Source organism: Myotis brandtii, unplaced genomic scaffold (genome assembly GCF_000412655.1).
Source record: "Myotis brandtii unplaced genomic scaffold, ASM41265v1 scaffold300, whole genome shotgun sequence".
Classification (NCBI taxonomy): Eukaryota; Metazoa; Chordata; class Mammalia; order Chiroptera; family Vespertilionidae; genus Myotis; species Myotis brandtii.
Window position 1 is genome coordinate 2,480,564 of NW_005361459.1, and position 27,909 is coordinate 2,508,472.

At 39.6% G+C, this 27,909-nt stretch overlaps 1 protein-coding gene and 1 pseudogene across 4 annotated transcripts in view; one reads left to right on the forward strand and one right to left on the reverse strand.

Annotated features, from left to right (window-relative positions):
* FARS2 (phenylalanyl-tRNA synthetase 2, mitochondrial) overlaps positions 1-27,909 on the forward strand; it is a 570,273-nt gene that overhangs the window by 57,345 nt on the left and 485,019 nt on the right. The window contains exons 1-2 of one of the 4 annotated variants that reach the window (XM_005869648.2): positions 3,323-3,361; positions 6,216-6,282. The exons of 2 other annotated variants lie outside the window; for them this stretch is intronic. The gene's annotated coding sequence lies outside the window, so the exon portion shown is untranslated. Of the gene's footprint in view, positions 1-3,322; positions 3,362-6,215; positions 6,283-27,909 lie in introns of those variants that run through there. One more of the 4 variants, XM_014542408.1, reaches the window with a different exon arrangement.
* Positions 6,315-8,151, reverse strand: LOC102256400 (annotated as a pseudogene).

A 27,909-nucleotide genomic window follows, 5' to 3' on the forward strand; every position in this document is an offset into this window, starting at 1 on the left:
TACTTCATAACTGTAATTTTGCTACTGTTATGAATCGTAATGTAAATATCTGATATGCAGGATGTATTTAGGCGACCCCTGTGAAAGGGTCGCTCGACCCCCAAAGGGGTCGCGACCCACAGGTTGAGAACCGCTGGTATATAGTAAAGGGAGAAGAGTACAGAGCCAAGGACGGAACTCTGGGGTCACTGACCCATCAGGGATGTTGGAGGATGTGGGTCTTGAAGGAGGCTAAGTAGGAATATTCAGAGAGGTGTGAGGAAGGCCAGAAGAGAGGGCATAAAAACAGAGGGAAGACAGTTTTGAAGAGAATGTGATCAATAGTATCCAACAGTACACAGAGTTTAAGTAAGATAAGTGCTGAAAAGTGGCCAGTGGATTGAGTAAATGGGAGGCCTTTGGTGACACCATTGAAAATAGTTCCAGGGGAGTGGTATAGCAGAACCTAGAATTCATTGGTTAGAGTAGTGAAAGGATAAGAAAATGAAGACAAGAAGTGTTTGATGTTTAAGCCTCAGTGACTTCTTGAGAAATGTAGAGATGAGGCAATACAGAGGGCGCTGTGGCTGCACGAGATCTTCGAGAGAGGGTAGGATAAATTTGAGCAGTTTTGTATTCTGAAGTGAATGAGTCATAAATTGTTGGCTTAGGCAAGAAGACAGCTCTCTTTTACATTGAAGTAGGATGCCAGTGCAGTTAAGATTAAGTGTGTGCTAGGAGGGGTTGAGGTATGAATTGGAAGAGATATTATGTGGTCATTTTATATCATTGCATAAAGAATGACAGGTTATTTAAAGCCAAAGTGAACCATGCCATTTTGTATATATATACAGTATTTGTATTGATTTTAAAGAAGGGAGAGGGAAAGAGAGATAGAAACATCAGTGATTAGAGAGACTCATCCATCCGCTGCCTCTTGCATGCCTCCTTCTGGGGATCAAGCCCGCAACCTGGGCATGTGCCCTGACCAGGAATTGAACCACGACCTCCTGGTTCATAGGTCGATGCTCAACCACCGATCCACACCAGCTGGACAAAACTTTGATGATTTTTAAATCTTTAAACCCTAGTGGAGGAGAATCTGTTACTTAATAATATCATAGATATTCACTTTTATTTAAAGAACCTTGGTAGAAGATGAATTAGAAACTTACTGTGTTGTTTTTTCCTTCTACCAGAGGGTTCGCTCAAATTATATTCTTGTCATTGGCATTTTGGAGCTTGAGGACAACAGAACTATTGCAACATGAATTTTTAGAACCAATTTTGACCACAGTGAAGTTACTGTGAAGGCTGAAGGTCAAGAGTATGATTGATTGGGTGATTAGAATTTCTTTTAAAACAAATTAGAGGTGGTAGGTTTGCCAGTGGCGAAAAGTATTACAAGGAAGTGAATCTCATCAGCATATAAAACTCAGATCATCAAAAAGTGTTTCATATTTAACATATAAATGTGCACGTGCACACACAGGAATGACCTGCATAGGAATTTGTGACATTTTGCAATGTAGTATCTAGCCTGATTTTTCTGTTAAATAACATAATATACAGACACTAGATTGAGTATATATTTGATTTTTAATATAGGGACTGGTATCTTAAGTATTGCAAACAGTTATCAATTCACTTTATCTACTTTTTATATTTGTTCTTTTATGTGGGGTCTTCTAGGTGACTGGATTTATGATCAGGCATTTGTGTTTGGGATCCCCTATTAGGAGACAGAAAGGACAGGAAGTAAGTAAAGACCAGTGTTTAGGAAGGTAAGGGACAAAGAATGGAGAAGGTTATGTCGTGTGTGTATGTGTGTGGGCAGGGTGTCTGTTGTCTTGGAGAGTAAGGTGAGGTGGTAGTCTCTGGGGAATTAATATTTCTCAGGAACCTAATACATGTCAGACATGCACTTTCATGTACCAGTATATTATATCCTTACAATGATGTTGGCATGGTAGATACAGAAATTATTTGTACTTTCAAAGGAAAAATTGAAAGGAAGTTAAGAAGATGTTAAAAAAGAACTTCTAAAAGTAAAAGAAAAATAGTGATGATGATGATTGTTAGAGATGGACATTATTACTTTAGTGGTAGCTCTTATGGTATTTTTATTCTAATTTTTTGGGGGGATGGAAGGTAGAGTATTAGATAGAGTCAGAAAAGTTCAAGTTGGTTATCAAGTTGAGTTCATCCAAGCTAGTTGAGCTCTGTACTTTTGGGTATGCTTGGAAATTTTTATAAAAGGTTTTTTAAAAATGATCAAAGAAGTAAAATAGTCTTAGTTGTGATAAAAAGTGAAAGAGTATTTATGAATGAGCAGGGGGACTTCCTTCAGACCTATATGATAGATTAGTCTGTGAACCCATTTTTGAGGCAAAATTATTAAGAATCCATTTAGCAAATAAAGGCAATAAAATCACTGTTTTAAAAAAATGTGGTAATTTCAGCTCAATGTGCGAAGACTCTGCAAAAATTAGGTAGTTTCTTCATCTTTACTCAATTGCAGTGGAATTTCTGTCCCAATGAAGGAGCATTTATACTAGAAGGAAGCCAAGGACTAGAAGGAACTACAAAGGCAGGAAAATAAGATACTAGCTAATGTTTTGGGGAGGTTACTCTGTGCTGGGCACTCTCACATAAGAACTATTTAACCCTTACAACAACTCTACGAGGTAGGGACTGTTATTATTTATTTTTATTTTGTAAAGTGTACAAGACATAAAAGTTACTTTCTTAAACATATTTATGTGTGTAATTCAGTGGCATTAACTATATTTACTTTGTTGTGTAAAGTATCACTACCATTCATTTAAAAACGTTTTAATTTCCCCCGCTAAAACTCTGTGTTCATTAAACACTAACTCCCCATTCCTTCCTCCTCCAGCCCTTGGCAACCACCATTCTATTTTGTGTCTGTATGAATTTGACTACTTTAAGTACCTCATATGAGTGGAATCATACAGTGTTTGTCCTTCTGAGACTGGCTTATTTCACTGCAATCATGTCCTTAAGATTCATCGATGTTGTAGTACGTGTCAAAATTTCCGACCTTTTTAAGAATGAATAATATTCTATTTTATGCATATACCACAATTTATTCATTTATATGTCAATGGGCACTGGTTGTGTTTCCCTTTTGGCAATTGGGAATACATATTTTGCTATGCACTTTCATGTATATTACATCCTTACATTATGCTGTATAAATATAGTTGAGTTCCTGATTTCAATTCTTTTGGGTATATGTAGTATATGCTAATTCTATGCTTAATATTTTTAGGAACTGCCATACTGTTTTCTACAGTGGCTGCACCATTTTACATTTCCATCAGCAGTGCACCAGGATTCCAATTTCTCCAGGTAGAAGGTAGTTACTACTCTTATTTCAATGTTACAGAGAAGGAAAAGAGGTTCAGAGAAGTTAAATGAGCTCACATAACTACCATGTGCAGAAATGAATTTGAACCCTACAGTCTGACTCTAGAACAGTGATGGCGAACCTTTTGAGCGCGGTGTGTCAGCATTTTGATAAACCCTAACTTAACTCTGGTGCCGTGTCACATATAGAAATTTTTTGATATTTGCAACCATAGTAAAACAAAGATTTATATTTTTGATATTTATTTTATATATTTAAATGCCATTTAACAAAGAAAAATCAACCAAAAAAATGAGTTCGCGTGTCATAGGTTCGCCATCATTGCTCTAGAACCTTTGATATACAGGTGTTAAGATGAAGCACAGGGACACGATTAAGAGCACTATGCCTAATACAGTGTTGGAACTTGGATTCAAATCCAGGCAGCCTGCCTTCAGAGTTCATGTAGTCAAGCACTCTTAGATTTAATAATTGGTCTTCCTTTCTGTTTTGTTTTGTTTTGTTTTGTTTTGTTTGTTTGTTTGTTAAAAGTGCTCTTGAAAAAAATGCCATATTTTGTAGAAAGATATTAATTTTGTTTTTTTTTTTGCTTTTCTAAATTTATCTTTTAAACTCTTCTGTTACTTAAAATGTATTTAAAATGCGTGCAATTTATTTGATTTTAAAAAAATTTAAATTTCTTGGATAAATTTTGCTTTTAAATGTTTTGAATAAATCCAAATTGATTCTCGTGGAGTTTATAATACATTTGCTACCTACCCCTGCCAGAGTTTCAAGTAAAAGCAAGCAAAACTATCTATAGCTGGATTTAAATTGAGGGTTTTCAATGGTAAACATTGAGGACTTTTTAAAAAAAATTCAATAAAGTAAATTTACCAGCTTTATTAACAGAGGAGCAATAGCTAGGAAATGTACCTATTCCTTTAATCCCTGTGTGTATTTTGCTAAAAGGGTATGTATTATCTCTCAAAGACTGGGCATCAGGTGGCTTTGTGGCATTCTGAAAATAGTGCTATCTCTGGACAATGCTGGTTCGGCTGGGCCCATGTGTCAGTTCATGTTGCAATTTGTCTCTAGCGCTTCTTACATTTTTCCAGGGAGGTGCCACTGAAAGTACAGATTGAGGGGCCTCCTTGACCCCGCTCATCTGAGCAGGCCATGTGGGTCAGTGACCTCTTCTAAGCTGCATTTTAAGAGGGGGTTCTGGGTGTTCATGCGCCCTAGCTCCTTTCCCAGTGTTGAGGAGAATAGCTCATATAGCACACTATCATAGCTGGATGTTAGTTATAGACAAAGACTCCTGATCCTAGCATATCAAGGGCCCACAATTATGCTAAGATGAACTCTGATTTGCAAGGTATCTTGAGAATAATCTCTAATTTAGCGGTTTCCAACCTTGGATGTACACTGAAATCTACCTGGAGAGCTTGAAAAAGGAATGAAACGGAGGCCCACCTCCAGAGATTCTGATGTAACTGATGGTGTGTGCCCTGGATATTGGGATTTTTTAAAAGCTTCACAGATAATTCTGATGTTCATGGTGTCAAGGTATAGGATCATTGCTCCAAATTCTCTTGAGTGCCTTGTTCTTTGGGCTCTTGAGATTTTTGCCATAACAAAGATACAGAAATGTCTGTTCTCGGCATGTCCTTATTAGTGGGATTGCTGGAATATATTCCTCAAATACCAAGGGAATTTCTTCTATTTTTTTTATTTGTGGTATAAAATTATTTTCATATCCTTATGGAGTATGCCTAAATACTCATGTAATTTAGTGCTGGTTGCTGTAGAGCACAGAGCTCATTTACTTTGTAGAGCCTTGAATTTAGAGATAGAGGAAAGACAACTATTTGCTCCTAGGTTTCAATGAAAACTCCAGGTCACTCTCTGATTTCTAACGGTAGTTTCATTTTATAGAGTGGAGACTGATGATGTTTGAGCTGCAATTTCTGTAGTTCCTGAAGGCTTCTTGTTTATACCCTCACCACCTCTAGCACTTGCCCTCTTATGCATTTAAATACTTGGCCATATCATTGCTCCAGGAAATCTGGCTGTATCTTTGAGTAAACCATAGTCAATGTGAGGATTCTTTGGTTTAGAGGAATGATTTGTCTTAGCCTCTCCTGGGCCCCTGGGAGTTTGTTTAAAAAGACAGTAATGGGTCTGGCATTGTCCTCCCTGTGTTGGACTGTGGCTTTAAGATTATTTGGTGTAAAGTTCATCATAGTTTAGAGATGAGATTTGGAGTTTAGGGAAACAAATATTCTTGCTTTGATTTTGTTTTTAAAATGAGTGTTTAGGTGTAAAAATTTAAAAACTTTGTCCTTGTTTGTTGTACAGGTTTCCACCATGATCCTGTTATCTGAAAGTAGGGTGTTCCATGAAACCTTTCATATGCCAAAATGGTGTAAAGCAAAGAAGCAATTACCATTAATTTATGTGGAAAAGTTTTGAGTATTTTCCAGGTTGGCCACAGAGCTGATACAGCATGTAGGGTTAAGTAGCCCCAAGTTTAAATCAGTTTCCACCTGATGATTAATGTTTGTTAGGATTGAACATTCTTCCTGATTTGCATCCTTCATCCCAGAGTCAGCCCAGAAGATGCCAGCCCTGCTCTCACTTTGCCTCCTGTTTCTTAGACACACGTGTGTAGCAACACCAGACACACTCCTGTCTTCACCAGAAGTGAAAGGTGGTTTCTGCTTTCTTCCCCAGATCTTTATGAGTATTGCATTTCTTGCCACAGACATTTCTCATTGCTACAATGTGAAAATCTGAGCTCATTTATTTTAAATAAGTTATCTTATAGCCCCGTGTGACCCTATATAAATCTCTTAAACAGATAACTAAGCTGACAGCATGTGTGGTGAGCCCGGAGAATTCTCTGCCTCAGGATGCTCGTAAAGGAGGTAATTGACTGGGGTTAGCAGATGGGCACTGCTCATTTTTTGGCAATCATTGACATTGACAAGTATGCGGCACCTCCCGGGGGCTCTTCATGAAGCTGTTCTGTACACAGGGTCCCAGCACCCCCATGCAATCCTCCTTGGGTCAGGCGGCAGGCTGTGCTGTCCTCTTGATCCTTATGATCAAAGGCTTGCATTCCATTTTTTTTAAAAAGGTTATTTTTTAGTAATATAAGTATCAATACTTTATTACAAAAAGATAAGAAATAGGAAGAGAAAAACACCCCCATTCACTATCCTAAAACAAAGATTATCAGATTTTAAACTTTTCTCCAATGATTTTTACATAGTTGTACCTGTTGTTTTATATTTGTATTTTCCCTTATTGCTACATAATCTCCATCATTACCATTTTATTTTATTTTTTTATTCATTCAATATTTATTGAGGGCTTGCTATATGAATAAAGCAAAAATTAAACAAAATAATACTATATGCTTTCTGTATCAAAACAACACTGTCAGTAATAAATATAAAAGACAAAAAAAAAAAAGCAAATTGAATTTATTTTGGATGACTGCAACAAAACACACCGGTAAAAGACTCTTTACTTCTATTTCTGTAGATTCCACCCAGTTTTCAATTATTTCAATACATTGTCTCTTAGCTGGTGGTTCTTCACTTATAACAGTTTCTTCAGCAATGTCCGTTGCTGGTACTGTTAATACTTGCTGTCCATCTGGCATGGTCACAGTGATGGGCTGGCCTATTCCACTGGTTGGAATGGAGTGCAAATTTCCAAGCTGGATTCCATCTGTTACTATTGTGATGACTTGCTGACCCCCTGAACTAACTACTTGCTGAATTGCACCATCCACTGATTCTGCAGTAACTACTTCCTCCGTAGCCACTACTGGAGTTTCTGAAGAATTGGACAAGGGAGCATATGCTTCAGCTAAGGCAGCTAATGTAGCAAATACTGATGTAGAGGAGTTTCCAAACTGAACAGCGGACACACCTGTTTCATCTGTTAGGTTCACCACCCCTCCAGATCCAATGATAAACGTGTTGCAGCATGTGTTGTCACAGTGTCGGGTTTGTGTTGATTTGATTCTGCATTGCAATCTGTAATATCTCTGCTAAATCTTCATTCCCATTGTCTACTGAAATATCAAATGCAGTTTTACAAAATTTACTCAGCATGTGTACATCAGCACCATATTTGTTTAAAAGCTCCACCACATCTTGATGGTTGTGTTCTGTGGCCCAATGTAGAACAGTCATCTTTAACATGTTCTTAGCACTGACATCAGCACCATGCTGAAGCAAAACCTCTACTATGCTGGCATGGCCCTCAGAAGCTGACATATGTAAGGGCATTCGGTCCACTTTGGTTCTGGCATCCCTACTTACACCAGCTCGAAGTAGTACTTCTGTGGTGGAATAATGCCCATAATGTGCTGCCAGATGAAGTGGAGAAGTTCCCAGCCAGTCTAGTAAAATCCATTTGCCATCAAAATACGAACTTCATCATCTTGATCTGCTCGTGCTGCTTCTAAAAGCTTCTTTCCCAAATCTACCAGGAATATCTGGAAAAGCTTTGGGAGCAGCGGGAAGGGAGCCGATCCAAGGCGCTCCGTACTGGCCGAGCTGACGCGGCCCAGCTACACACACAGCGCTTCAGCTGCACAGGGCGCTGTTTTCCGAAAATGCCGCGTCTGGTCGGCACCCAAAATCCCCACGGAAAAGTCCCCCGTGTGCGTGTGCGAGTGGTCCTCCTCCCAGCAGCCCCCATCATTACCATTTTAATGGTTATATAACATTCTGTTGTGATGCTATCCTATTATTTACCTCTGTTGTTGACGTGTACATTGCTACCAACTTTTCACAATTATAAATAATATTGGGAAGCATATCTTTGTGCATGTAGCTATTTCCATATATTGAATTAGTTTCTTATGATAGAATCCCAGGTGTGGCATTACCAGGTCAAAGAGTATGAAAAATTTTATGGCTTCTAAAACATATTGCCAGATTGCTTTCCAGAGAAGTGAAACCAATTTATAATGCTCTCATTAAGTAAGTCATTGTTTTGCAGATGGCCAGCTAGGGTTAGGGATGCAGCCTCTCACAGTAAGAGGGGTCCAGAAGGGGTGTATGTGTGTTTGCAAATTGGCTTGTTCATATGTGTATTGATTTAAACCTCAATGATACTCTGCATTATTCTTGCTAATAGGAATATACAAGGTATCTAATGCCAATATAATAGTCATCCATTTCAGTGTTTCATATAGCAGTGTGATAGAAATGAAATAAAACAAGTTCTATATATTTACTATTTCCCTGGAATTTGAAATTTTTAAAAGTTGGCAAACATGAATTTATGAGAGCATTCAGCCATTGTGACCAAGTTCTTAGTGACCTTCTACTTCTCATGAATACCTAATGTTTTGGAGAGGGATGGGGAAGGAGGAGGTTGATAGAACAGGCAGGCTAGAAGCACTGGAAAGAAAACCTGGGCCTCTGCTCAGCATGCCTAACCTCTGCAGCAAAAATAATCTTACCTGCTTTAAGAAACATTCTTTTTAATGGAGTGCTTGTGTTGAGAAGGATTTTGAGGTCCCATCTAGGCTCAGTGGGAACAGTACTGATTAATTAGCAATTCTAGATCTTTGCCATAGCAATTTTCATCAATTTTTTTATATAGCCCATTGGATTGTAATATGTCAAGTACTTTAAAGTAGGGACTGTACCTTTTATTTATTTATTTATTATTTTAAAATAATTTTTGTACCTGTCTCCTAAAGTGGTTGGCACATTGTTTTGTGTGTTATGTAAATGGTGGTTTTGTGTCTTCTGAAAGAAGGAATGAATGAATGAGGAAAAGTCATACTTTATCCTCCTGGTCCCAGGAGTTCTATCAAAGCCCTGTGGGTAAATAATAGGATCCCACAATTCTTGTGCTCATTTGTAAAACCTAAAGCAGGCTTCACAGGGGTAAAAAAAAAAAAGAGGAAATTTCACCTGAGAAATTTAGAAGAGGTAATGCCAGAAAAGACCCTTGACTCATATATATTACCTCCCAGATCATCTAATGCAGTGGTTCTCAACCTTCTGGCCCTTTAAATACAGTTCCTCATGTTGTGACCCCCAACCATAAAATTATTTTCGTTGCTACTTCATAACTGTAATTTTGCTACTGTTATGAATCGTAATGTAAATATCTGTTATGCAGGATGGTCTTAGGCGACCCCTGTGAAAGGGTCGTTTGACCCCCAAAGGTGTCGCGACCCACAGGTTGAGAACCGCTGATCTAATGGGATATTCTTTTTTGACAAATGAAGAAACTGAGCCCATTAAGAGTGTCTTCCCTAAGGTTACACAGGTAATGGCTGATGATTGGGAACTCAGATCTGGGTCTCTAGGTTACTGACCTAGTGTTCTTTCCACTACACTTTGTTGGGAGAATTTGGGGCACTTGTTTTGCTGCTCCCATCCCCCATGCCCTCAACAGATGTATATATTTGGAGTGTTGTTGTTTTGTAATATATGCCCACATTTTCCCTCTCGTAGATACATAGAAATGTTTAGAGATTGTGACCTTGATGCAATGGTCAGACTGGAGTCCAGCACAATGAAAGCCTAGACATTTGTACTGAGTGCAAAGAGATAGTGCAGGATCAAGATTCAATTCCATACATAGTTACAGCTTTGTGTTATCTCCAAGTTTGAATATAAATGTGTGTGTGTGTGTGTGTGTGTGTGTGTGTGTGTGTTTAACTTCAAAGAAATAATGTTCATTGTTAGCTATGGTATGATTTGAGTGTGTATTTGCCATAATCATGATCCTAGTAAAACTCTCATTATGACCCATATGCACAGAGTAGAGATTTTGCAGGTAGACTTCTTGCTACTGTTTGCCACACTTAGTTCACATTAAAATTTAGTTATCTATGATAGCTCCATTTCTGGAGCAGGTCCTCTATCTAAATTCTTTTAAATAGAGGAAGCTTAATGGTTCTTCCCGATTTTTGTTTCTTAAAAATAACCAGCTTTAAATAATCAGTATCCTAAAGAGGACTATTTTGTGGTGGCAAACTCTGCTCCTCCTCATGAATTTACCTACTGTAGATTTGTTTTGGGGTAAAGTTAGTTTAAATAACTTTCCATACATCATAGGATCTTCTGAATATTTATGGGTTTATGCAGTACACATATATTTATCCACAATCCCCAATTTAGGTACATAAAGCTCTTTGACTTTTAATGAGCTTTTTAGATGTGTGCAATGTCTGAAACTTGTGGATAATTAGAAATAAGCAAATAACTTGGGACCATCTTTTGGAAGCAATTTAGATTATGAATGAAGCTGTAATCCTTCTGAATGCTCCTTTAATTCAAACGGATGGCAGTTTCATTCATAGCACTCATTTCCCCCCCAGAAATTAAAGTAAAAAAAATTCAGTAAGAATTTCTTCTGGGCTTTACTTACTATTAATCTGTAATAAGTCTCACAGCTTATTTTTGTGTAGTTTTTGTGTGTGTTTCAGAAGAAGTAGACTGGGAATTGTCTTTATTATCCGAGGACTTACTGCTTGACATTTGAGGACAATATTGCCAGCCTAGAAATACATTAACAGTGATACAGAATATTTGAGTAAGACAGCAGGAAGAACCAAGGGAATATCAAAACTTAAAGATTTAGCTCATTTCTATAGCTGCTGGAATGTGCTCATTGAAGAGGGTTTTAAAAAGTAGGGGTATTCCCAGGATGTGTTATAAAGTATGAGGCTTTTTCTTCTAGGCTGTTATTTCTTAAAGAACCATCTCTTATACCACAGTGCCAACTATTGATTTATCAGTTTTAAGGTGTCTAACCTGGACTCGAATAAAAATTTGAGTGCCTGACATGTGCAAGTGCTGTAAGTGTTGGAGACCAGTGTTGAACAAGGAAGACACAGCCCTTTTTAAGGGGATTTGTGGTCACCAAGGAGGACATGTCCCTGCTGCCAGAGAACTTGGTGTTTAAATGGGGCTACCATTAGGTCGGTAGGCAGACCTTGTATTCATTGGCATATTAGGGCAAGTACAAGTTGCCAGAGAGTGCCATAGGCATGGCCTCTAACCCAGATTTGGGGATTCAGGGTGGGAAAGTTTGTGTGTGTGTGTGTGTGTGTGTTTAAGGTATTGAGAGTGCAAAGCAGATTTATCAGCAAAATACAAACTAACAACCCCCTAAAACAATCCTCAGCATTATCTATATGGATAATGGTTTATTAAAGGGTCACCTAAATCCCATGTTGGGAGTTCATCCTCCTCTTGTCTGGGAACTATAATGCTAGACAAATCCCTTGGCTGGAATATGCCACAAAGTCCTTCATCCAGGTCCCAGATTGCCTGTTTGCTGAGCAGTGTGAGCAGGATTTGACATTTTTAGCTGTGCTGAAAAGAGATTGCCATCAGCTAGTGCTGGTTACCCAGTTACTTCCTAAATTATTGGTAGTACTATAGTTTGCTTTTTGTGACTAACTGATATGAATGTGCCAGGGCATTGGGAATTATAAAGCTTCTCAGATTTCAAGGTGTAACAAAATTTGGGAACCTCCAATAAATTTATGAAGACGTTATAATTATGCTGAGGCATATGGATTTTATCCATAGAAACATTTTTGGTATTGGGGAGCCACTGAAGGATTTTTAACAGTAGAGTGACTTGATTAGACTTGTAGATTTGGAAGATCTTGCTGGTTGGGAGGAAATGGATTGGGAGGCTAAGATTGGAGGCAGTGAAACAGTTAAGGGGCCTCTGTAGATAAAGGTGGCCTGATGGAAGGAAGGAGTTGGTAATGAAAAGAGGTAGATGTGTGGTAGGCAGTTAGACATGAGCAGGGCAAGGACTATAGGCCAATTACAGAAGTTCACCAGTGCAGAATGTCCAGATACCTAGCAATGGAAAGAACTGGTAGAGCAAGTATTAGAGATAAGTATTTTTAACCAGAACTTCACCTGCAAGACCCACCTCTGCATCCTAGAATGCCTCCAGTCACAGGTCAGATTCTCTTGACTGTTTCTCCCCTGGCATGTGGTAGACCCCCCCGCCTACCCCCCCACCCCCACTTTAGAGGAGACCAAGGGTGCTGGAGGAAAGCCCCATCTAACTTCCATACAAGGACAGAAGACAACTGGCAGATCCCAATAGGTCAGTTTGAAGAAGAAAATAGTTACACCTCCTGCCTCCTGCAAGGTGTTAAAAGGAGCCCTAGCCCATTTTTCAGGGCAGCTCTTTGAGCCACCAGCTCCAAATTTCTCTTTGATGTACCCTCTGTTCAAGTGTGTTTTCTCTTTGCTTGCTTGATAAATCTTCTCTAGTGAGTTTGAGTCTTGGCTCTTAATTTTTTTCTTATCCAGAACTCAAGTACTGAGGTTGTGAGACCCAGGTCTGGTCTGACCCAACTGGTCAGATACCTGGTGCAGTTCCCGCCGCCTACAACATATGGATCCCTGAGATACTGACCGGATGAATGTAAAAGAACTTGTAAAGGAAGCAGTGGGTTGGAAGACAGTGACCAGCTGGACTGGGTGAATGGGAGCAGGGAGAGGAGGGATCACATGGGGGAAAGGTGGGTTGTTTCTGGTTTTCAGCAGGGATCACCAGCTCTGATGGTTTCTCCTTCCAAAAGGTCTGATTTCTCCTCAGGTAGAGTTTGTATCTTGTTCTTCCTCAGTTTGATCGGCTGTTTTTTCTCTAAGGATTAATCATCTTATATATTTCATTCTCATAAGAGATCTACTGAAGGGGGATTCTCCCAGACTTGTGCTCCATGGAAGTCCTGGCAGCATCTAAAGAGCTTCACCTTCCTTTTGTCAAGAAGGATGGCTAGTTGGGGAAATATAGTTTTCATATAATTGAATTGAGAATTTATATTACTTTTATATGAAATTTCTGTGAAGAAATTGTGAGGCAAATTTTATATAGCAATCTGGAGTTTTTTGAGAAAGAAATACAATCTATATAACAAAAGTTAAGTTGTGCTCTATTTTAAGAAAATCCAATATATAACAATTTTAAATGAAAAGCAGGTAAATTTGGGATGGAGGTAATTGGATGATGATTTTGCTAATGAATTCTTGGCTTTGTGAAAAGATGTACTTTAGGAATCGTTTGTAATACAAGGTTTCTGTGTTTATTTAAATGACTTGGCTTTCAGGAGTGATATTTTTGGAATAAGGAACACTCTACCTGGGTATTATATAATCTTGGACAAGCATTAGTAATGATTAAGACCCCTCAGATAATGCTAGTAAGACAAGTAGAATCTTTTACATATGTGCTGTCTGACCATTCCCCATTACTGTAGGTTTTGTAGAAGTTGTCCCATCTGTTTCCTTGCATGCTGTGCCTGCATAATGAAATCAAGCCCTAGTGAAATTTTGGTCTCTTGATATGAATATGGTTCTAGTATGTAATGAAATTCAGTCTAATTTAGGTAAATGAGTAAGTTTTGAAGCCCAAAATCATAGAGGTAGATTGGAAGTTCATTTGATGGTGAGATAAAGGAGCAAAGAGAAATTATTAAAATACAAGTTGAAAAAGAAAACCAACTCACAATCTGAAAAATAGTTAGACCTTAACATTAAATATTTGCAGGGAAGTATTATCTCTTCCTTATCTTTCAAAGAAAGAATAATATACCAGCAATAAAACATGTATTTCCCAAAGCATCAATATCTACTGTTGGCAGTATATTATTTTGAAAAGAATTTGCTTTATTTCTAAAGAATAGATTGATTTTTGGAGAAGAGGGGAACAGAGGGTACCAGAATGCCTAACACATTTGTGCTAAGCTGGTTATTAGTGCATGTGCAGAGGTAAATGACCATAATAAAAGACCACATAGGAGACTGCTTTATTTAAATGACGTAGTTTCCCTCCTGCCACCTTGCATGGCATCAACAAATGAGTTGTGGATAAGAAGTAAAGCAGCATATACTGTTGGTGCTCACTCTGTCTTCTTATTAGGGCCTCATTATGGAGAGGGATGCTGGTGGTTATCCAGATGCTTAATTGGCAGTCTTACCTGACTAATGGAGCCATATTCATGTTGGCTGACATCTGATTTTATAAATTACTTATAAGAAAAGACCATTGTAATCAAAATAGCTTGAGAGATTTTTAAATATCAGAAGTACAGCTCAAGATTCATCTAGGGTGAGTGGCACTATAGGATGGATTAGCTACTTCTCCAAACACTTGTCTGTGCTGAGTTTATTTTTCCTGTGTGTAAATAGTACTCTCAGATAGCATGCTATAAGCAAAACAGTTTAATTAAACATAGATTTTTGAAGGTTTGAATATTATGAATAAGATTGTAAAACCATCAAAACAATACATTATTTTTTAAAAATTTAATAGGCCATCATGTAAAGAGCTTGGAAGTTTACACTCTTGTCTTCACAATAAGAAAATAAGCTCAACAAATTGATAATCAACAATTCTTCCTAGATGCATGAGAACTGAGGTCACCAGGTAAATTGCTGTACCTTGAAATGGAGAGAGAAGGGATTCCAAGAATCACAGTTTACCAGAAGCAAAAGTCTAGGAGCAGAATCCCCCTTTCCCTGCCCGAATACATACCACCAGGACTGGTAGGAACAGTTAAATTGTAATAGGTAAGTTGCTGGAGACTTGGTGTGCACAAGCTTGAGAGTTAAAAACTCCCAGGGCCCAGTATTGGAGGGCAGGGAGAGGCTCTATGCTTTCATGAATCTTACTTTCAGGAGTCCCACCAGAGACTCAGAAAAATCCTCTCCTTTTTCTGGCAGTGGGAGGGGGAAAGTAACCATTTCAAAATGTGTCCAAAACATTGTTCTCCTTAATAAAAGCCAGCCCTTAAATTAATTTACCAAAGCTTAACAGACTTGGGGTTCATCAGAATCTAACTGACTTGGGATGAAAAATACATAATTCAGCTCCCTTTAGACTTTTGGTCTCACCTAAGGGGGGGAAAGAAAGCCAACACTTGTGAGAGTTACAGGCCAGTGGCCCAGGCTCACTAAAACACCGAGAACTAATCATAGCACAGTAGAGGGCTTCCCCTCCCCTAAACTTTACCACCACATGAGTCAGGCTCCTGGATAATGACAAGGGATTACAGCTAAAAGAACTGCAAGGCTCAGACCCTATTAAAAGGAAAGTCAAATGCAACAGGGAAGGCATAAACAAAGATATTAGAGGAAATTTTAGCTTCTGATATCCACAGCAGACAGCAAACACAGCCTAATTCCTAGCCAAATAAACATAAAACCTCACACTAAAGGCTTACTTACATTCTTTTTACACAATACATCATGTCTGGCTTTCAACAACAAAAATTATAAGGCATGCTAAAAGGCAAAACAATTTCAAGTGACAAATGAAGCATCCGAACCAGAGTCAGATATGGTAGAGATTTTTGAATTATCAGACCAGGCATTTAAAATAAATATGGTTAATGTGCTAAAGGCTGTAATGTCAAAGGTGAACAAAATAAAAAAAATAGTTGGGTTCAAGCAGAGGGATGAAAACTTTGGAAAGAATAAAAAGTTAATGCTAGAAATAAAAAACACTGTGACAGAAGTGAAGAATGCTTTTTGTCTCATCAGTAATCTGGACTGGGCCAAGGAAACAGTTTGTGAGCTGGCAGATAGGTCATTAGAAACTTCCCAAACTGAAAAGTAAAGGGGAAAAAAAATGACAAAACTAGAACAAAATAAGAACTGTAAGACAGTTACAAAAGATGTAATATACAGGTAAATGGGAATACTAAAAGGAGAAGAAACAGAAAAAGGGAAAGAAGAAATGTTTGAAGTAATAATGGCTGAGAAGTTTGATGTGACAACATCAAAGCACAAATCCAGGTAGCTCAGAGAACATTATGTAGGCAAATTTCAAAACATCTACACATAGATATATGAAATTAAACCTGTAGAAAAGCAAAGAGAAAGAGAACAACTTGAAGAAAGCCAGAGGAAATAAACACCTTACCTTTAAAAGCACAAGAATAAAAAAATCAGATTTTTTTTAAGAAACTACGTAAGCAAGGAAAAGCAACAACAAAAACAATCAACCTAGAATTTTGTATTTAGCAAAATTATCCTTCAAAAGTGAAGGACAAATAAAGGCTTTCTCAGACTAACAAAAATTGAGGGAACTTGTTACCAGTAGATAAGCCTGGCAAGAAATGTTTAAAAAGAAGTTCTTCAGGGAGAAGGGAAATGATATAGGCCAGGAACTTGGATCCATACAAAGAAATGAAGAGGTTTCTTCTCCTCTGTGGGTTGTGGTTTCTTCTGTGGTTCATGAAGATACAGCTCAAACTGATGGAAATTAACCCCAGGTGCTGAACAAAGTGCCAGCCCATTTAGGGGCTGCTGGCCAGTGGTGCTTTGTGGACGTTCTGGGGCTGGAAGAGGAGGCCTAGCATGAGAACTTCAGGAAAAAACAGACTGAAGAACTGAAGGGACAGTAAGTTAGTCCTAAAGTGTACTTTATGAAGTAGACCATTGGGAGTTCCTGTGGTACCATCAGACTTAGACACACAGTAATGAAGACAAACTGGAATTTGAGAATGGGTCAGTCCTGAAAGATTTTGTCAGAAATGGAGAAGTTACCCCCTGAAGACAGAGCAAAATGCTTGGAAAAGAATGAGGCCATTCAGGCAGCCCATGAAGCCTGGTGCAGGAAGGCCAGTGTTGGGTAGATGAAAAAGTGAACTTTCATTTTATTCTGTATAACAACATGGATGGCAACCTCTAGGAACTTGATGGACAAATGCCATTTCCGGTGAACCATGGCACCAATGCAGAGGCCTCGCTGCTGCAGGACGCAGCCAAGATCTACTGAGAAATCACAGAGTGTGAGCAAGGAGAAGTCCGCTTTTCTGCTGGGGCCCTCTGCAAGACCGCCTAATGCTCTATTAGTCCCCCCTCTCCGCCCCCCATCTTCCCTTTACCATCAAAATATATCCCTACCAATGCATTCTAGAATGCTTCAGTACTTGTAGAAAATAGCTGTTCTCCTTTGGTTCTGTAGCTATTCTCACCTCAAACCACACCCAAGTGCTAGCAGAGCTCAGCTGTCCATGAAGCAAAGTTTATTGTAAGCTTCAGATGGCGAAGCATTTTCCCCATTGTATGCCTTGTACCTCAATATTTAATTTTTTAAATGGCTACTTTCGTTTGTGTCTATAAGTTAGGGGAAATTTATGTATGCCTTGTACCTCAATATTTAATTTTTTTAAATGGCTACTTTCGTTTGTGTCTATAAGTTAAGGCCTTGGATGTAGTTTAAATGGTTTGTTATTTAAAGGAATAAAACTTTTCTGCTGATAAGGGAAAAAAGGAAACTTTGGAATAAAACTTTTCTGCTGATAAGGGAAAAAAGGAAAGAAGAGTGTTAGAGAATAAATGGATTTCTGGATTTTAAAAAAAAGGGTATTGGTGCCATGCCAAGCATGCAGCACCTGTGCTCCAACCTATTACAGACACAGAGTATGATGTCTTGCCTGTTGGTTTTAAAAAAAAGAAAGAGTAGCTTTCTCAACCTGCAACTGCAACCTGTACATTTAAAGATAACTGAAATGAACCTAGTGAGTTCTCTGGCCCATGGAAGAGAGGAATCTCCTTCAAAGACTCTGGGCAAAACTGCAAATAAGAAATGAAAATCTGATGAAAGCCATCTCTCCTTGAGTTCATAGGTGTTAATAATGCACCTTACTATATGTTATACAGCAGAACATTTTTGTTATAGTATCACTCGCCCAGTTAACTTTGGCATCATTTTGAGACAGCTGAAAGAAAAAGGAATTGGTTATAATGTGTAGACATTATGAGCTCTTTAAAAGCAAAAAAATTATTATAGTTTTTCAAACTAGAAATGAAAAGTCCACTGAGGCATCCTCTATGTTTTAAATTTTAATAAGGTAAATATAAATTGCTATCACGCACATAAATAAAAAAGTTTTTCCAAGTATTTCTCTTCTCCTAAAATAATAATAAAGTGTTCTTGAAACGAAAAAGTGAGAAAAAACCCCAGCCATGATTGGTGTACTGTTTGCTATGACCTCATAAGGAATGGGAATTCCAAGCACCAGTATAAGTCCCTGGCTGAGTCCCCAGTGTTTGGTCCTATTATTGAGGAAGCTTGATTTTTGGTGACTTAAGGGACTTTGACCACAGTTGGCTTTTTGTCTTTCTTATTTGTTATTTTTTCCTTTACTGTTTTTTCTTATTTTTTACTAATTTAAATGTTCTCCTTTTACTTTATTTTGTCCTCATTATTTTAAATTTATTTTCATATTTTTCTTTATTCTATCATTATTATTTTCTTATTTTTTCTGTTTTTCTCATTTTTTATTTTTGAGTAATTTTTTTGGCAATTTCAGTCTGAGACCTATTTTTTTCCCTTTTCCTATTTTTCAAATTTTTTTCTTTATCTTTTTATCATATAATTTAAAAAATTAGTGTTATTAGTGTAGTTAGCAGGTCACTGTGCTGCTTGGGCCTATGGCCATCTCTACTGAGGAGGAGACCCATATTGACAATTTCTGGCTCCTCAAGACTATTGGCCAGGGCAGCTTCATCAAGTGATGGCTGGGTAAATTATGACTGGGACAGAGGCCACTGTGAAGGTATTTAACAAGAGCAGTATAGCTTTTCCAGCTTCCACGGACTATTCCTTGAAGTCCAAAGCACATAGACCTTGAATTACCCTAATATTATGAAACTATTTGAGGTGATCTAGACCCAGGAAACACTCTATCTGATCATGGTGTATACTAGTGGAAGAGAGACCTCCAGGACAATGGCTACATGAATGAGAAAGAGGCTTGTGGCAAATTCCACCAGATAGTATCTGCTGTGTGGTAGCGCCACCAGAGGTTATTGTCCACAGAGACCCAAAGCCAGAGAATTTTTTGATGTTGACCTTAATGTCAGTGTTGCAGACTTTGGCTTCAGGAATGAATTCACCATTGTCAGTAAATGGAATACCTTCTGTTGCAGAACCCGACCTACTATACCCTGGGACTCTTCCAGAGCCATAATTACGTTGGACCATTGGTGGATTTATGGGGCCTTGGAGTTCCTTTTTTTATGATGGTTACCTGATCTCTGCCTTTTGAGGGAGATGAATTCAGAATAAACAATGTTTCTTTCCTCATATCCATAGAGAGTGAAAACCTGCTTAAGAAATTCCCGATGCTCAATCCTAGTGAGAAGTGCATTTTAGAGGAAATCATGAAGGACCCATGGATAAACATGGACCCTGAAAAGAAGCTGAAACCTGACATATAGCCATTCCCTGACTATCAAGACCCGCAGCAGATTGAGTCAATGCTGTGCATGGGCTACAAGTGAGAAGAGAGCCATGACTCATTAATGGGCTGATGCTTGACGAAGTGATGCCCACCTATTGGCTTGAGGGTTGCAAGCACCCCAGCTGGAGGGCTACACTGTCACCATGAATTCCCTACCTACAACTAATCCCACCAACAATTGCAGTCCTTTCCCATCCTGAGAGATAGTCTAAGGTCTCTGTCAACCCAACTTGTAGAGTATTGCCTTTCCCACCTTTACTTTGTTCTCTAACACAGAAAATCAGTGGCATGAGGACCAGGAGTCAGGGTGAAGGCCAGCGGAACAGCAAAGTTATAAATCCCTTATCTGGCCTGGAGACAAACATTACCATCCAAGCACAGCCGTCTACCATGGCCCTGTGGTCTCCTCATGTACCCACAATACCGGCAATGGTGGTGAAGCCTCAGGTAGATCTAACTTCCCTCAGTTATATGTGCATGGCCTGGCCAGCTCAGGACTTTGTTCAGTGGAAGATGGAGTACAAACTGCTATGGGGTCTTTCCATGGGGTTTAAATTAAGAAGCTCTCTGGCACCTTTATCACATTCAAAAGCATATGATCTCACTCATTTATGGAAAATAACGAACAACATAAACTGATGAACAAAAACAGATCCAGAGACAGAGAAGCATCTTTTAGACCATCAAACCTCAGAGAGAAGGTAGGGGAGGGTGAGGGTAAGGAGGAGAGATCAACCAAAGGACTTGTATGCATGCATATAAGCCTAACCAATGGACACAGACAACAGGGGGTGAGGGCATGAGTGTGTGTGTGTGTGTGTGGGGGGGTGTTGGGGGCAATGGGGAGATAAGGGAACATATGTAATAACTTAATAATTAAAAAAAGCATATGACCAGAATAACTGAAGCTTCAGTTTATGGGATTGTCAGGAACCCCTGGGAAATAAGAGGAGGGGTCATCCCTTCACTTGCACCTGATGAAACTTCAGAGACTGGACTGTTTTCCTGGAGCCCCCTTCTTGGCTCCCCTGCCTTGCCCTTTCCACCATCCCCCTCCCTCAGCCCCCACTACTCTTCTCCCTCTTCTGTGTTCATGGGGAGGAGAGATGATTCGATACAAATAAAGAAATAAAAATATTTTAATGGGTAAGCATTTAATATCTTGTTTTCTGAGTTACTTTTAATGATGGATTGTGGGAGGTGATTAATAATTTGAATAATTCAAATGTATATTTGTTTTTTGAGAATATAGGACTGTTATTTCCTTGAACAGATAGTATAACAATGATATTAACACTAACAAATAACAATAGCATTTATTATTGTCTAGAGACAATCTCTATCATTACAATTTATTTTAGCCAAAATGCCTGTTCAGCATATTGGGAAATGAATGCCGAGGGAAGTTAAGTAGCTTGTTGACATCACAGACCTGGCCATTGGCAAAGCTTGTGTCCTAAGCTGTGCTCTCAACCCAGTGCTCTGAGACCTCCCTAGCTCAGGACTGTGGCCTCTCGTAACTTTTTTTTTGGTATCTTTTTGAGGTTGGTTATACTGTGTCTCTTAAATGGGTAATTAAGTCATATAAGAGATGAGACGACCAACCATGTAATGTATCTCTTTTCAGAGTGTACCACTTTGCAGAGCTCCTTTTGATTTAAAAAAAATATATATTGCTTGATTAATTTGCGAGAGAGGGGAGAGAGAGAGAGAGAGAGAGAGAGATATCAATTTGTTGTTCCATTCATTTATGCATTCATTGATTTTGTATGTGCCCTGAGCAGGAAATGAACGTGCATGCTTTACCCATTTTTCTGGGTTGCCTAGAACATAGACACTATTTGAGATGACTTCAAATGCACAAACTCAGTGCTTTCTAGAAGATGTGCTTCAGAACACAAGATGCTTGGATATTAATAAATGCCATGTGATAAATAGGCCACAAAGTCAATTGGGTCAGAAAATACAGATATCCATTGTTGAATCTTTAGAGAGGGTAAAGTCCACTGTTTTCCAGAAGGTTTGGGAAGCTTTCCCATCTGTACATCTTGAGAAACTAGTGTTCAGAGTACACGCTGGGAAATACCATGTCAGTTCCAAAGTGACTTGGATGCTAACTGGCTGGTCTCATGAGTATTATTCTCCCTGACGACATGCTGTTTTCCCAGAGGTCAGCATAGCTAGAGGCAGGCTGGTACATTAATGGTGGGAATATCCATGAATGGATAGTGAAAGCAGTTGACCAGTTGACTGACCTTCAGTTTAACCCACTGCTCCTCTGTTCTGTACTGGGTATTGTAAGCCCTTAGCTCTCCAAAGTGCCAGCTTTATGCTGTGCTAGAAAGCATTTTCTCCTTCCTTCTCTCATGTCTTTGCATTCTTCTGCCCTTTTAAGGCAATATAGAGACAGGCATGGATATTAAAGTCAAGAGCCATTTTTTGTAGATGGAATAGTGGTTGAGAGAAAGTAAAAATTCTTGATAAGGATAGGAGAGTTTGGGAAATTGATTTTGGTCTCTTAAAACTTCATCTGTATGGGAAATGTCATAGTTATGGGTGAGCGCTGGTCTTTCATAGAGGATTTGACCTACTCTTGGGTTCCAAAGGGAGGAAAATAGTTTCTTCTGCTCTTGGGTCACCTGTACAAAATGACCATTGCCCCATTATTCCCCTGACATTAGTGTTAATTTCAATAAGTTATATGATTTGTATTTTTCATGGTGTTTGTGTTCTTTTAAAATCCTGTATAAAAAAAGGTCTTAACAGATCATGTAGGATTATGCATTGGGCTTGACGTGTTCTTGACATTTGTAGAAGTCACCTTTAAGGTGGGACTTGGACATGAGCAGAGGGAAGGAAACAGTGTGAGTAGAAATTGAGTGTTGAGGTTCCATGTTCTTATATGTATTTATATTTCCCTCTTATAAGGGATCCCTGGTCTCTGTGTCTTGCAGGAGACAAAGTTAGGACAGTGCAAGGTTGGTGAGGTGAGAGCATTGCATAGAGAGCAAAATTTTATACTAAGCTTTGTTATATCTACTTCATCCCCATTAGGTAGTTGTCATCTGTGTTTAGTGTACACTCCAGAATAATTTTTCATCCATATAGGAATCTGTCATATAAATAGCTTAACTTTTGAAAGTCATCCTGTCTCTAAAATAAATTTGGTTGATGCTGGAACCTCCAGCTACCACTTTTCCCTCTTCTTTCTTGCCCTCTAAATCCTTCACACACAATGACTAATTCTTAGAAGTAATTAGAGTTGTGCTATAGAAAGTACTATAGCATTTTCCTGAAATCATTAATACAGTTTAATTAGATACTTACTCTGATGCTTAAAGATGTGAATTATGGCCCTGACTGGTTTGGCTCAGTGGATAGAGCGTCAGCCTGCAGACTGAAAGGTCCCAGGTTCGATTCCAGTCAAGGGCATGTACCTTGGTTGCGGGCACATCCCCATTAGAGACGTGCAGGAGGCAGTGATCGATGTTTCTCTCTCATTGATGTTTCTGACTCTCTATCCCTCTCCCTTCCTCTCTGTAAAAAATCAATAAAATATATTTTTTTAAAAAAGATGTGAATTATGGCCGCACTGGTGTGGCTCAGTGACTGAGCAGTGACCTATGAACCAGGAGGTCATGGTTCGAGAATTATGGCTGCACTGGTGTGGCTCAGTGACTGAGCAGTGACCTGTGAACCAGGAGGTCATGGTTCGATTCCTGGTCAGTGCACATGTCGGGATTGCCGCCTTGATCCCCAATAGGGGGCGTGCTGGAGGCAGCCAATAATGATTCTCATCATTGATGTTTCTCTTCCTCCTTCTCCCTTCCTCTCTGAAATAAATAAAAATATATTTACTCTAGCCAGTTAGACTCAGTGGATAGAGCGTTGGCCTGTGGACTGAGGGTTCCCAGGTTCGATACTGGTCAAGGGCACATGCCCAGGTTGCAGGCTCAATCCCCAGTAGAAGGCATGCAGGAGGCAGTCGATCAATGATTCTCTGTCGTCATTGATGTTTCTATCTCACTTTCCCTCTCCCTTCCTCTCTGAAAATCAATAAAAATATTTTAAAAACGACTGGAAGGAACCCTAGTTGTCATCTTTTAAAAAAAGGTTTGAATTATGGTTCAAAAATAGAGCTACTCAAAAAATATATGATATGAAGGAAAGTAATTTGTTATTTCCCATCACTCTGTGGGTTGATTGGGCAGTCCTGTTATACATATGTTGGTTGTTATTCATGCAGTTGATTTCAGATGGCAGCTAAGCTGGGCTAGAAGTTGGCTTGTCTCACCTGTCTGGTGTCTTGGTGCTGGCTGTTGGCTGGGATACTTTGATTCTCCTTCTCATGGCATCTCAGGAAAGTAAATTTCTTACAGTATCTTTGTTTGTTTGTTTGCATATTTATTTACTAGTGGCCCGGCGCATGAAATTCATGTATGGTGGGGGGGGGGGTTCCCTCAGCCCAGCCTGCACCCTCTCCAATCAGGGACCCCTTGGGGGATGTCCAACTGCTGGTTTAGGACCGATCACACAGGGATTGGGCCTGAACCGGCAGTTGGACATCCCTTGCAATCTGGGAACGCTGGCTCCTACTGCTCACCTGCCTGCCGGCCTGATTGCCCGTAACTGCCTCTGCCTGCCTGATCGCCCCTAACTGCCCTCCCTTGCCAGCCTGATCTCACCCCCAACTGCTCTCACCTGCAGGCCTGATCTCACCCCCAACTGCTCTCCCCTGCAGGCCTGATCTCACCCCCAACTGCTCTCCCCTGCCAGCCTGATCGCACCTAACTGCCTCTGCCTCGACCCCTACCACCATGGCTTTGTCCAGAAGGAAGTTGGATGTCCGGAAGATGGCTGGTCGACCCGGTCTAATTAGCATATTACCCTTTTATTGGTATAGACTGGAAGCCCAATGCACGAAAATTTGTTTAAGAGTAGGCCTTCCTTCCCCCGGCTGTCAGCACTGGCTTTCCTCCAGCACACGGGACCCAGGCTTCCCTCTGGCCACTGGCTTCATCCGGAAGAATGTCCCGTCTAATTAGCATATTACCCTTTTATTAGTATAGACAGATTATATAGGATAGGATTGCTTAAGTGGGGGGAAAAAGCCTTTTTCAGCAGGAGGAGATGCTCTTGGCAGACAAAATACATAATCCCTATATCTGGACTGATAACCAGCTGTATGCACTATACTGCCAAACCGGTCATTAAAAAATTGAACTGCTTTCTTACACCTTACACCAAAGAGCTGTTGCCCTTAAAACCTCTCCTCAGCCCCCACCTTAGGTTCTGCCTTCGCAGTTCACCCAGATTAGGTTCTGATTGGTCGGTTTCTATTATGCTCAGCATCAAAAGCTCTGCCTTCTAGGCAGCTATTGGCTCCTCACTGTTAACCCAGATTTGGTTCTTATTGGTTGGTTTCTTCGCCAGTCAGCATCAAAAGCTCCGCCTTCTAGCCAGCTATTGGCTCCTCGCTGTTCACCCAGATTTGGTTCTGATTGGTCGGTTTCTATGCCAGTCAGCGTCTCCGGGCCTATCTCCGAGCCTGATCAGAGAGGCTGGACTGATCAGCAGCCACCCCAGGCTGCTGGCGAGGGCCAGAGATAGTGAGAGGTGCGGCTGCTGGCAAGGCCCAGAGAGAGAAGCAGGGTCTGATTCACAGCCTCTGTGGCAGCTGCTGATCAGCCCCACCTCTTTCTCTCTCCCAGAGGTCAGCAGTTCAGCCCACTCGCCAGTCCCCGCCCACCCGAGCCTGCTAAGCACACAGCCTGGTGTTCGGTCGTCCCTTCGGTCATTTTGGACGTTATGGACCCTGTTAATGGTATATATATATATACATATATACCATTAAATGCATATAAATGCATATATTGTCATATGAATCCTTAAGGGAAGTAGGGAGAGGGAGAGGGAGAGGGGGAGAGAGAGAGAGAGAGAGAGAGAGAGAGAGAGAGAGAGAGAGAGGCATTCGTACGAGAGAGAAACATCGATTGGTTGCCTCCCACATGTGTTCTGACCAGAGATCAAACCTGCAACCTGGGTATGTGCCCTTGACTGGGAACAGAACCCCTGACCCTTCAGGAGATGATGCTCCAACCAACTGAGCTATACTGGCCAGGGCAATATTTTTAAATAACTACTGGTATTGAAGTCTTGTGGATTTTGTGTTTTTCTATGTGAAATAAAAATCCTAGTAGTTTTAAAAGTGTAGTTTAAGGTTGAAGAAATGAAATGAGAATAGTAACCAAAAACAAAGACAGGGTTTGTAATCTGGTAAACAAGACAAATCATCAAATAATCATGTAGAAAAATGTAATTCTACGTGGAAAGTGACCTAAATGTTCAATGGCAGTGTGCCCTTTTTTGATTTAAATGAGTGATAATCCATGCCTCTATTTCTGGCTTGCAATTTGAGGGGGTGGTGGTGGCACAATGATGTCTTTATTTTGGGCAGGTACCTATGAGGATAGTACAATATATTTATTCACAAAGCAAGAAAGTATCAGAATCCTACTTTCTACTTCCTTTCTCCAGAATGGGCTAATGATTTATCATGCATGGATTTTTCCTTTTTATTTTTCCCTGTTTTTGCAGATGTCACCAAGTTCTGCTAACCCCTTCTTTGATAAAATCAAAGCTACTTAGAACTCACTTTAGTGCACCACTCCTGAACTATTGGCTCATATCTCCCTGCCCGGGTACCCCCCACCGTGGCAGATCCCCTGAGCTGCAGTGTGCTGTAGACTTACGTCCTCTCAGACCATCCCAGGCATAGGGGACACAGATGACATTTAGAGTGGGACCAGAGCTTTTTCCAGAGTCAGACTGCTTGGTGAGGTCACTGGAGAGTTCTGGAAGGTCCCTTGATTGAAAATTTCATGGTAGGTTTTTGGAGTATACTTTAGGTTGAGGTGCAACCCTTTTGGGCATAGACTTTCTTCTTGAATATGACTAGCACAGTGGTTGACATATACCAGTACTTAAGAAATAGAATTTTTTCTCTTTTGCCTGCAAAGGATTTACTAATATTCTGTAGATGAGGATGATTTGAGCCAAGAATCAAAGGATAGTTTCCTTATTCATTTACCAGAAGCTGTAGTCTACCTGGTATGGTTTTGGTACCTCTATGGAATGAGAATAATAACCAGGAACAAAGATAGGGTTTGCAATCTGGTAAGCAAGACAAATTATCAAATAATCATGTAGAAAAATATAAATCTACATGGAAATGTTCAATGGGAAAGTGGTGAAATAAATTATAATTGTTTCAAAGATTTGTAAAATGATTGCAGTAACTTTGGGTATTTAAAAATGGGGCTATAAAAGTATAGCATATAACCTATAAGAACAAATGCATGTTTGCCTATGCATATGAAAATTGATTATATAGCACACTGAACAATAGTTACACCCAGGGGTGAGATTGTGAAGGATGGAGCATGCTCTCTTTAAATAGCACTGGTTTTGCCAGGTGGCAAGTAAAGTTGTTTTTTTTGTCATATAACATCTTGTAACCACTTAGGTGCATGCTCTGTGTGCTTAATTGAGTAACTAAAGCCTTAACATGTGGTCTTTCTCTGGTCATTGTTTATTTTTCCTCTTTTTCATTTTCGATTTGATGGAGCATAGAAGTAGCTAAATGTCACTGAGGATTCTTCTTGCTGAGTGGGACCAGGATGGTCCTGGTGACAGCCCTCATCCCGTGGGGCTGCTGAGACATGACTTACGGCACTGAACCCCTCTCAGTGTCTGCCCAAGCAGGATTTGAGGATTTGTCTTGTTTGTTTTTTTCTGATATTTTTGAAGAGAAAAACTTGTGTCCAAAGAAAGTTTTAGAAATGCTTCCATGCTTCCAGATGGGAATTTGTTTTGTGTTTTTTTTGTCTGTATTCCTCTTCATCTGACTAAGCTTCTGTGTTATTAATCTGGATTGTTGTGGATTATTTCTACTGTTTTATAAGCGATGGGTCCCATCTTCTCTAAAACCTACCAAAAATTATTGGGAGCCACTACAGTGTCATTAACTTTTTAAAATAATACTGTTTTTATTTTTCAATTACAGTTGAGGTACAATATAGTTTCAGGTGCATAACCCAGTGAGTGGACATTATATAACTTACAAAGTGATCATCTCAGTAAATCTCATACCGTCTAACATCATACATAGTTATTATAATACTAGTGGCCCAGTGCACAAAATTTGTGCATGGGGGGTGGGTGTCCGTCAGCCCAGCCTGCACCCTCTCCAATCTGGGACCCCTTGGGGGATGTC